This window comes from Sorex araneus, chromosome 1, assembly GCF_027595985.1.
Source record: "Sorex araneus isolate mSorAra2 chromosome 1, mSorAra2.pri, whole genome shotgun sequence".
NCBI classification, from domain to species: Eukaryota; Metazoa; Chordata; class Mammalia; order Eulipotyphla; family Soricidae; genus Sorex; species Sorex araneus.
The window spans coordinates 264,456,481-264,467,790 of record NC_073302.1 but is presented as its reverse complement, the minus strand read 5'-3'; the positions used below and the strand labels follow the sequence as shown (position 1 = coordinate 264,467,790).

Genomic DNA, 11,310 nt, shown 5'->3' with positions numbered 1-11,310 from the left:
CCATGGCCTTCATATATGCAAATAATGAGGCAGAGGAAAGGGACATGAAAAAAGCAATCCCATTCACAATTGTGCCCCAGAAAATCAAGTACCTCGGAATCAGCTTAACCAAGGAAGTAAAAGACCTCTACAAAGAAAACTACACAACGCTACTCCATGAAATCAAAGAGGACATGAGGAAATGGAAACATATACCCTGCTCGTGGATAGGGAGAATCAATGTTGTCAAAATGGCAATACTCCCCAAAGCATTATACAGATTCAATGCGATCCCTATAAATATACCCATGACACTCTTCAAAGAAATGGATCAAGCAATCCTAAAATTCATATGGAATAACAAACGTCCAAGGATAGCTAAAACAATTCTTGGGAAAAAGATGATGGGAGGCATCACCCTCCCCAACCTCAAACTTTACTACAAAGCAGTAACAATTAAAACAGCATGGTACAGGAACAAAGGTAGAGCTGTAGACCAATGGAACAGGGTGGTATATCCCTACACACAACCCCAAATGTATGATCATCTAATCTTTGATAAGGGAGCAAGAGATGTGAAGTGGAGCAAGGAAAGCCTCTTTAACAAATGGTGCTGGCACAACTGGACAAACACATACAAAAAAATGGGTTTAGACCTTGACCTGACACCATGCACAAAAGTCAAATCAAAATGGATTAAAGACCTCAACATTAGACCACAAACCATAAGGTACATTGAAGACAAGGTCGGCAAAACCCTCCACAATATTGAAGATAAAGGTATCTTCAAAGGTGACATGGAACTAAGCAATCTAGTAAAAACAGAGATCAACAAATGGGACTACATTAAACTAAAAAGCTTCTGCACCGCAAAAGATAAAGTGACCAGAATACAAAGACTATCCACAGAATGGGAAAGGATATTTACACAATACCCATCAGATAAGGCGTTGTTATCAATGGTATATAAAGCACTGGTTGAACTCTACAAGAAGAAAACATCCAACCCCATCAAAAAATGGGGCAAAGAAATGAACAGAAACTTTACCAAGGAAGAAATACGAATGGCCAAAAGGCACATGAAAAAGTGCTCTACATCACTAATCATCAGAGAGATACAGATCAAAACAACCACGAGATACCACCTCACACCACAGAGACTAGCACACATCCAAAAGAACAGAAGCGGCCGCTGTTGGAGAGGATGTGGGGAGAAAGGGACCCTTCTACACTGCTGGTGAGAATGCCGACTGGTTCAGCCCTTCTGGAAAACAATATGGACGATTCTCAAAGAATTAGATATTGAACTCCCATTTGACCCAGCAATACCACTGCTGCGAATATATCCCAGAGAGGCAAAAAATTATAATCGAAACGACATCTGCACATGTATGTTCATCGCAGCACTGTTTACAATAGCCAGAATCTGGAAAAAACCCGAATGCCCCAGAACAGATGACTGGTTGAGGAAACTTTGATACATCTGTACAATGGAATACTATGCAGCTGTTAGAAAAAAGGTGGTCATGAATTTTGTAGTTAAGCGGATCGGCATGAAAAGTTTCATGCTGAGTGAAATGAGTCAGAAAGAGAGAGACAGATATAGAAATATTGCACTCATCTATGGTATATAGAATAACAGAGTGGGAGACTAACACCCAAGAACTATAGAAATAAATACCAGGAGGTTGACTCCATGGCTTGGAGGCTGGCCTCACATTCTGGGGAAAGGGCAACTCAGAGAAGGGATCATCAACTATAATGTAGTCGAAGGCCATGTGGGGGAAGGCAGGTGTGGGCTGAATGAGCGCTAGAGACTGAGCACAGTGGCCACTCAACACCTTTATTGCGGGTCGTAGCAGCTAAATAGAGAGAGAGACAGAAGGGAATGCCCTGCCACAGTGGCAGGGAGGGGTGGGGGGGATATGGGATTGGGGAGGGTTGGAGGGATGCTGGGTTTACTGGTGGTGGAGAATGGGCACTGGTGAAGGGATGGGTTCCCGAACTTTGTATGAGGGAAGTATAAGCACAAAAGTGTATAAATCTGTATCTGTACCCTCAAGGTGATTCTCTAATTAAAAATAAATAAATAAAAAAAAGAAAAAAAACAGTAAAAAAAATAAAAAAATAAAGATAATAATTTACATCGGTCTCAGTAACCTCTACATTCTTCCTATCCCTGAGATTTTAGAAGCCTCTCTCTTCTCGGCCTTCCCAATGATGCCGCAAAGGAGGCTCTTTCAGGATCAGGGGAATGAGATTCAGCTGGTTACTGGCTTTGGCATACATATGGATACACCATGGTGTCGGGCTGTGTTTCCCTGCGGCAGAGAGACAGAGAACTGACCAGCAGCTTCTCTCTCTGCAGCCGGGGCAGTCCGACGGTGTGGGTGAAAGTCTCTCCTGAGGGACCTGTAAAGGTGAAAGGGTTAAGGAATGACTCAAGACTCGTGAGGGTCTAGAGCGTTTATTCAAGGCAGAGTTGATGCTTATATACTTTGCAGGGGGATTGAGAAACTCGTAGGTCACGTACACAACGTACACAGCAAATGGGCAGTGAAGATAGGGGGCTTGTGCGTATAACCATTAACTTACACATCCTTGACAATTTGATCAGAGTGAGAGCAGGAACAGAGCTGTCAGCCCTAACTGTTTTCATTGTGGCTCAATATCCTGTTAGCGGGGGCTCGTGAACGTCTGTTTTCAGTCCCTCTGTTGAGGCAGGCGGAGGTCATGCAGAGATTACAAGCTGTGGGGGAGAGGGGCCTAAGACTTCTCGTCCACGGCTCCCCACAGCTCCCCCTTTTTTCTTTACTTTAGCAGACAGGCGGCAACTCACGGGTCCGCTGCGGACGGTTGCAGCAGGAGCGCAGCCTTCGCCACGCTCTGGCTACTCTGGATCGCACCGACGGAGGCTTCTTGCTGAGCATCTCGAAAGCCGCAAGGTTGAGATATTCAGGTGGTGACATCTCAACAGTCTCCAGGCGCTGGTACATTACGTTGGGATGACTTTTTGTAGCTTCGTCGATTTGAGTCTTCACGAAGGTGGTCAGGCGTCGAAAAGCCCATGGGCCAAAGGATAAGAGCAACATAAAGCCAATAAAGGGTCCCAGTAAAGCTGGGAGCAATGTAGATAACCACGGTGTGGTTGAAAACCAGTTCTTGTACCAGCTCTCACTCTGATCAATTTCTCTGCGTCTATCTTCTAAATTTTTCTCTACACGTCTGATACTATCTCTGACTAGGCCTGTTTCATCTTTAAAAACACAACACTCTCCCCCTTCCCTTAAAAACGCTAAATTTAAGCCACGACGGTTCTGGAGGACCATTTCTGCCAAGGAGTTAACAGTATTAGTGAGATGGTCAAGGCCCTGTTTTAGATCAGCAATGTCCGCATCAACCAGTCTCTGGAGAGTGGCAAGATGACCACGCGTCTCAACTAGGGAGGCGATGCCAGTTCCAGCTCCAGCAGCACCAACCGCCAGGAGGAGTCCGACTGTGATGGCCGTAATGGGCTCGCGGCGGTAGCGTTGGGAGCCGCGCAGGGCGAGGTCGGAGAGCAGATCTGTAGGGGAAGAAGAAGGGGGATCCTCAGGGGCCGAGGCCCTGGGTTGGGTGAACGGCTTGATAAGGCGCTCCGGGAGCCAGCGGGTTTCTTCCGTATCAGGGTTATGGACGCAGGCGTGGCCTTTTCCGTAGATGCATCCTGGCAGAAAGGAGTCCATCCCCTCCCTTTTTCAGGGCTGGGAGAGATCCTGGTTTCCAGGGTTTTTCTTGATGCTGAGTAGGCCCAGATTGTGTCAGTCACACAGATTGCCGGATTTCTCATTTTCCATAGCAGTGATGATTTCCATTCTTTCCTTAAGCCAGCCGGCCTCTAGGGTCTCCCTGAGGTTTGTAGGGTACTTGAAACAGTACCTGTTAAATACCTGCTCCTGTCATTTAGACCAATCCCTTGACTGTTTCCCTGAAAGAGGGCTTTGGGGTCCCATAACTGATTTTCCTGTCTGCATGAGGGGTAGACCCTATTACAGAGAGGAAAGACTTTTGTCTGGATTTATGCAAACCAACATAGTGCCATGAAGCATCAAAAACATACTGAAGGTACAAAAGAAGAGAAAAGCAAACATTTCACTTTACTCACAGTGAGATGCAACACACCCATTTGTTGTGGGTCCTAGTCAAAGAAGCTAAAATCTGTAGAGGAAAAGTGTACAATTTAACATCATATTTAACCCATTCAATCCCATGTTGAAAACCTTGACTTCCTATTAATGAGAGCACTGTACTGGAAGTCCAGTGTACAGTTAAACATGTCTAATTCATTTAATCCCATTTGAAAAACCCTTGATTTTCCGCAATTTTTGAAGAATTCAATTATCTAAGAGCACTGTAACAGGAGTCCAGACAATCCATCCAATATCTCTTCCATAAATCCTACCAAAAAACATACTAGAACAATTCTGCATGTGATTTAAAGAGTTTCTTAAAACAGTGATCAGTTTCTTTCCTTCAAACACAACCTCAAACCTTCTACACTTCCCTTTATGTTCATTCTGTCCTGTAACTTTCCTTCAACTCATTTCAAAATCAACTTCACTTTAACAGGATTCCTTTCCTTTTTCCAACTGATGATATCTGCATCCATTATCTTTCTGACTTAAGACATACATCTATATTCTTTATAGTCCCACAAGTTTAAACTCCTATTTTACTGAACTCAGTACAACATGATTTCCCAAATTTGGACACTAGTTATCAATCATTTCATTTAACATGACAAAACTACTTTCAGTGTTATTTCAAAAGCATTAGGTCAGTTCTATAGATATTCAACAACTTTAAAGATGCTCACAACTAAAGTTCTTACAACATATTCATTGGGCAAAGGTTCATTCCACATTAGAAATTAACCAGGAGACATCTTAGAATTCTGATTTCTAGGAAAACACAAATATAAAGATTAAAACACTCATAGATTACCGTAAAACATTAAGGATCTCACACTTGCATACAAACTTCTATGTGATGGTCAGAGCTAGATATGATATCTGGTGACAAAGCTTTGCAATGAATAAAGTTATCAGAATAATAACATGCATCTACATGTACTAGACAGACTGATTTAACAATAGTCAGTAAAATTTCCCACATTTTCCATGAAATACTCCATTCTTATCTCAAACTTTAACCAAGGCACAATGCTATGGCTTCAGACTATCAGGCTGACACCTGAGATTAATCTATTATAATTCTTTGCTAAGTATCTCTAGAAATTTTAGTTACCAAAAGTCTCAGAGATCAAATAAAATACCAGTAGGATAAGATTTGCAACCAAATTCATAACTCTAGAAACTCATGTTTTAACTAAACTATTACTCTTTGAACCTGCTTTTCCACAATTATTTCAGCTCACATTCTAATAATCCAATGCAGATGCATATGTACACTGACACAACAGCATAAGACCTTTAAACCATCAATTTTTATAAAACATGAGTAAACCTTCTTTGGCTTAAATCCAATAGTTTTTGTATCTTAGTTATTTCAAATCATGAGCTCTCTAACAATTCCACAATACAAACATGCTTTCAGACACAAAAAGAGTTCCCTTTTTTTTTTTTTTTTGACTAACCTTTGATAATAACATAGAAAAGACACTTGGACTGTCAATGTTTATGGAAACATAAGAAAACTATTTTGATGGCTTCTGTACCTCTGTTTGTAAACTGGCTAAATTCCTCATTAAGATTGGCTGAATCTTGTAAAATAAAGCCTTGCATCCTCTGAACGCTTTATTTCACTTTAGTTTTAGGCGCTACTTCTGCAGCTCTTCCTAGATAGTAGAGACTCTGAACTTCAGAAGAATTACAACTGTTAATAGCCATTAATGTTCTTACAATAAGAAATCTAGATTGAGAATTTTGCATTTTCCATAGGTTCAACATAGGCTCAACATTCTGATAAGAAATCTCTGTTTAACAGAGGTTAATCTCTGTTTAACTTGGTCTAACAAGTTCCAAAAAACACCTCAACCCTTTAAATTGCTTGACTACATACCACTTTGATCTCTTGTAGTGATCCTGCTTTCCCTGGTCTAATTTTTACTGCTGATTTTCACTCTGACTCCAACACTCAAGTTCAAGTGTTCCACATAGAGACAGACAGACAGACAGACAGACAATGAATTTACTAACAAAAAACACCACTACATGTGCACATGTATGCATTTGATCGATCGATCTGACCCTTCAAAAAATGGCAGGAAGAGAACTGACAGACTGAGAAAGGAAGGAGAAGTCCCCAGGGCAAAGTTAAGCCCTGTCGGCCGATTGGGAACATTACTCCCCGTTTCTCTGCCTGACCAGCCGGTTTCCTGCTTGTTAAAAACGGGTCAAGAAAGCGCTTTTGTTGATATAAGCCGGCAAAACTATGACCAAGTTGTTGAAGCTTAAGGTTGCCAGATGTTACTATTTTAAGATCAAGACTACTTCTGAGGTGGATAGACCACCTTAGCGACACTCTTTTTCATTCCTGATATTATTAAACACTCAACCACATGATCTTGCATTTTCCTGACTTCTCTGCTGATAATAATAAGCATAACTAAGAGAAATATAATGAGACAAATATACACACACACTAAAGGCACTTGCACAAATCACACTCCTGCACTCATTCGGACCGGTCCTCTTTCATTCCGGTGCGCACCCAACGCAGCACATTCACACAGAAATTGAGTCCACATTACCTTTTTCAAATGGGCAGTGCGGAGCTGCAACTTTTGAGTGCGAACGGAGGAGGGTAAAAGTTCAAAACCCAGAAATAAGTGAGGAGGGTGCAGTTGAATCTTATCTTGGGAAATGGAAAATCCGTGAGATTGAAGGGAGGAGACAAGGTGATTGGCGGCACGGATCAAGAGATCCTGGTCAGAGGAGAGCAAAAGAATATCGTCCATATAGTGATAAAAGGAGACGGAAGTGTAAAGGGAGCGAAAAAGGGTCCACATAGGAGGCTACATAAATCTGACAAAGAGTAGGGCTATTCGCCATGCCCTGTGGAAGAACTTTCCAATGATAGCGAGCTGCCGGGCCGGCAGCGTTAGTGGGAGGTAAGGAAAAGGCAAAACGAGGACAGTCTGTAGGATCAAGGGGAATGGAAAAGAAACAATCCTTAAGATCCAAAACTATCTTATGGGAATCCTTAGGGAAGGCGGTGGGGACAGGGAGACCAGGCTGAGTCGCTCCCATGGGGTGCATTGAGGCGTTAATTTTTCGGAGGTCATGAAGAAGGCGCCAAGCGCCGGATTTCTTCTTAATTACAAAAATGGGGGTATTAAAAGGAGAAGTTGTGGGCTCAATGTGGCCCGCGGCAAGTTGTTCCTGAATTAGGGAAGCGGCGGCGGCCAGCTTTTCAGCCGAAAGAGGCCATTGCGGGACCCAAATGGGGTCATCAGAGGACCATGAAATGCGCAGGGAAGGCCGAGGGTTGGGGGAAACGGGGGGAAGCAAGGAGGAGGCCGGGGGCAGGGCAAACTGTGCATAAACGGAGGTTGGGGAGGGGAGAGGCTGTGTCCCGGAGGTGTAGCCGAGGCCCTGACGGCCAGGGTTGGGGGAGAGGGAGATGGGTTTAGTTATCCCTTGCAAAAAACGGCCGAGGCCTTTAGAGGGAACATAGCCAGAGGCTAGCATTTGGTCAAGGATCTTTCTGTCTTTGCACTTAAGGATAACAAGGCCCATTTGATCCATGAGGTCACGGCCCCAAAGGTTAATAGGGAGGCCAGGAATAATATAGGGGCGAACCAGGCCGGAGTCACCGTCCTCATCTTGCCAGATGAGAGGACAGGCACTGAGAAGGACTCGCTTGGCCGTACCAGCAACACTGCTAACAGGGTTGGGGGAAGGAGAGGTAGGCCAGTCGGCGGGCCAGTCCTCGGGGGAAAAACAGGTGGTATCAGCTCCAGTATCAAGGAGGCCGTGGAAACGGCGACCCTGAATAGATAGGGAAAGAATAGAGGAGGGGCGCTCCTGGCAGATGGTTTTTATCCAGTAAACATCGGAGGAACCAGGGTGGGTGGCGCCGCGGGGGTGGGGAAGCGCCGGCAATTCCACAGCTAGGGGGAGGGGAAGGGCCTGTGCAATACGGCGTCCGGGCACTAGCTGTATGGGCTTAAAAGGAGCAACAGCATGGAGAAAAATTTCCCCGGTGTAATCATTATCAACAATAGAAGGCTGAATAATAAGGCCATCAAAGGTGGAGGAAGCTCGGCCAATGATCATAAAAAAAATATCCAGGCGGAGGGGGGCCAAAAATGCCAGTGGGGATGGAATAAACACCGCCCTGGGGTGTTAATAAGTGTGGGGCGGAGGCACAGAGGTCAAGTCCTGCTGAGCCGGGGGAGGCCCGGAAGAGGGTGGAGGTAGAGGGGCGTAATCCAGCAACGGGTACTGGGGTGCTGGCGGAGGGGCATGAGTTCCCGCATACAGGGCCTGGGCCGGGGCTGGGGAGGTGCCCGCCTGAACCCCCGAGGCTGGGACAAAGGGAGTAAAACGAGGCTTGGGGCGCGGGGCCTGGGGGCGGCCCCTGAGGGAGTTTCCCTGAGCCGCGGGTGGCTGGCGGCGGGTAAGGAGGGGGTTAGGGCCCAAAAAATTCCCATCCAGGTCCGTGGTCGCGCGGCAGGAGGATTTCCAATGGCGGCCGCGGCGGCATCGGGGGCAGAGGGAGGGGCGCTCGGAGGTGGAGCCAGCCTGCACAATAGGGCCGCGCCGCTCCGGGCATTTCCCAGCAAAGTGGCCAGGGCGACCGCAAGAGTAGCACACGTGGCCAGCATTTTGGCCCTGAAAAGCCACTAAGGCTCCAGCCACCTGTGTAGCAAAGGAATGAGCATTTTTGCAAAGAGAGATCATTTCTTCTAAGGACCGAGAGGGTTTAGGGGAACGAAGAAGTTGACGGCAGGCAGGATTAGCATTTTCAAAGGCAAGCTGCTTAACAAAGGGGTTAGAGGTATCCGAAATGCCTGTGGTTCTGTCAGTAGCTTCCAAAAGGCGGGTAATAAAGGCATGGTACGGTTCATCATCAGCCTGTTGAATTTTGGCAAGGGGAAGAGAGGGGGCAGAGGAAGAGGGAAGGGATTTCCAGGCTTTAAGAGCAGCCTGCGATGTAAGGTTAAGTAAGTGATAAGGGAGGTCCCGCTGTGCATGAATGGAGTCATAGGGCTTTGAGCCCGATATCTGGAGGAATTCTAGTTCATTTGTCCGGGCGAGATCTTTACAGTTATTAATGAACTCCGCCTCCCAAAGAATAATTTGTTCAGGGCGGAGGCAGCGGCGAGCAGTGATGCGCCATTCCTCGGGGAAAAGGTTACCGCCGTAAGCGAGGCTTTCCAAACAGGAGAGGGTGTAGGGAGCCCGAGCACCATAATCCTGAACGGCTTTACGGAGTTCCCTAAGAGAGGCCTGATCGAGGTCCCTAAACTCGAGTTCCTGGCGATAGATGTCGCCAGGGCCGCGGCGAGGGGGCGGAGGAGAGGGCTGCGGGAGAGCACCCGCCGCCTCCGCAAGGGTCGGAACAGGACGGGGGGAATCAGAGGGCTGGACCGCAGGGACAAGGCGGCGAGCCGCACCCTGAGCCTGTGAGCGGGTCGTCATGGGGTGAAGCGAGGAGGCGGAAGATGCAGGGGAGCCCTCCGCCGGAGGGGCAGCAGGGGCGACAGGGGTGGAGGGAGGGTCCTGGGGGACGGGGCGCAAAATAACAGGAAAAGCCTGTGGAACATCGGAAGGTGAAAGAAGAGAAAGGAGGCGATCTATAGAGGAGGACAGGCGATCTATCGCCGTAGCTGAAGAGGCCGGCAAAGGGGGATCAGGAGGAGTTGCAGCAAGAGAGATTAGGGGAGGGTCCCCGTGATAGGCTGTTGCCCGGCTAGCTCAGTCGGTAGAGCATGAGACTCTTAATCTCAGGGTCGTGGGTTCGAGCCCCACGTTGGGCGCCAGTTGTCGGGCTGTGTTTCCCTGCGGCAGAGAGACAGAGAACTGACCAGCAGCTTCTCTCTCTGCAGCCGGGGCAGTCCGACGGTGTGGGTGAAAGTCTCTCCTGAGGGACCTGTAAAGGTGAAAGGGTTAAGGAATGACTCAAGACTCGTGAGGGTCTAGAGCGTTTATTCAAGGCAGAGTTGATGCTTATATACTTTGCAGGGGGATTGAGAAACTCGTAGGTCACGTACACAACGTACACAGCAAATGGGCAGTGAAGATAGGGGGCTTGTGCGTATAACCATTAACTTACACATCCTTGACAATTTGATCAGAGTGAGAGCAGGAACAGAGCTGTCAGCCCTAACTGTTTTCATTGTGGCTCAATATCCTGTTAGCGGGGGCTCGTGAACGTCTGTTTTCAGTCCCTCTGTTGAGGCAGGCGGAGGTCATGCAGAGATTACAAGCTGTGGGGGAGAGGGGCCTAAGACTTCTCGTCCACGGCTCCCCACACCATGGGAAGCTTGCAAGGCTGTCATCCCATGTGGGCAGGAAGTTCTCAGTAGCTTGCTAGTTTCTTCCAGAGGGAAAAGTATGTTAAAGTAGGTTATAAGATATCGCACGGCCACAAAGCCGCGATATTGGGTGAATATTCAGTGAATATTTCCATTGTTCATTGCTTTAATGAATGAGCTATTGACTATGCAGGTGTTTCCTCATAACTAATGGAGAATGATAAAAGCATAATATACAATTAATATACCTAGAGCCAGTTTTAAAAGGTTTAGCTAAAAAATTCCACCAGCAATCAGATATCTTAGGAGCATCATAAATAGCACTTATCAGAAATACAGTCAATAAGGCTATGGATTAAATATGCTAAGGGAGGTTGTGGAGAGACCTTGGGGAAATGGTGAAAGGATTTTGAATCTTTTTTTTAATTTATTTATTTTATTGAATAACCCTGTGGAAAGTTACAAAGCTTTCAGTCTTATATCTCAGTTATACAATGCTTGAACACCCATCCCTTCACCAGTGCACATATTCTACCACCAAAACCTCCAGTATACCTCCCACCCCCACCTCCGCATGCGTAGCTGATAAATTACACTTCACTTTCTCTTTACCTTGATTACATTCCATATTTCAACACAAAACTCACAATTGTTGTTGGAGTCCCCCCCCCAAAAAAAAAAAAACAGCCCTGCTGAAAAGGAAGCATTTAATAATTAGTTTTCCAATGCTGAGAATGAAGAGACATTAAGGTTTGGGATTTCTGTATTTTAGTATTTTAGTAACTAAATCCAGTGAGATTTATGTTAGAAATTGCATCATTTCACTTCCTGGGGCAGCATGAGGCTAT

The 11,310-nt window shown here is 46.1% G+C and overlaps 1 non-coding gene across 1 annotated transcript; it reads left to right on the top strand.

Annotated features, from left to right (window-relative positions):
* Window positions 1-9,891: 9,891 nt before the first annotated feature.
* Window positions 9,892-9,964, top strand: TRNAK-CUU (transfer RNA lysine (anticodon CUU)). Its single transcript has one exon. It is a non-coding gene; the product is annotated as a tRNA-Lys (tRNA).
* The last annotated feature ends 1,346 nt before the right edge of the window (window positions 9,965-11,310 follow it).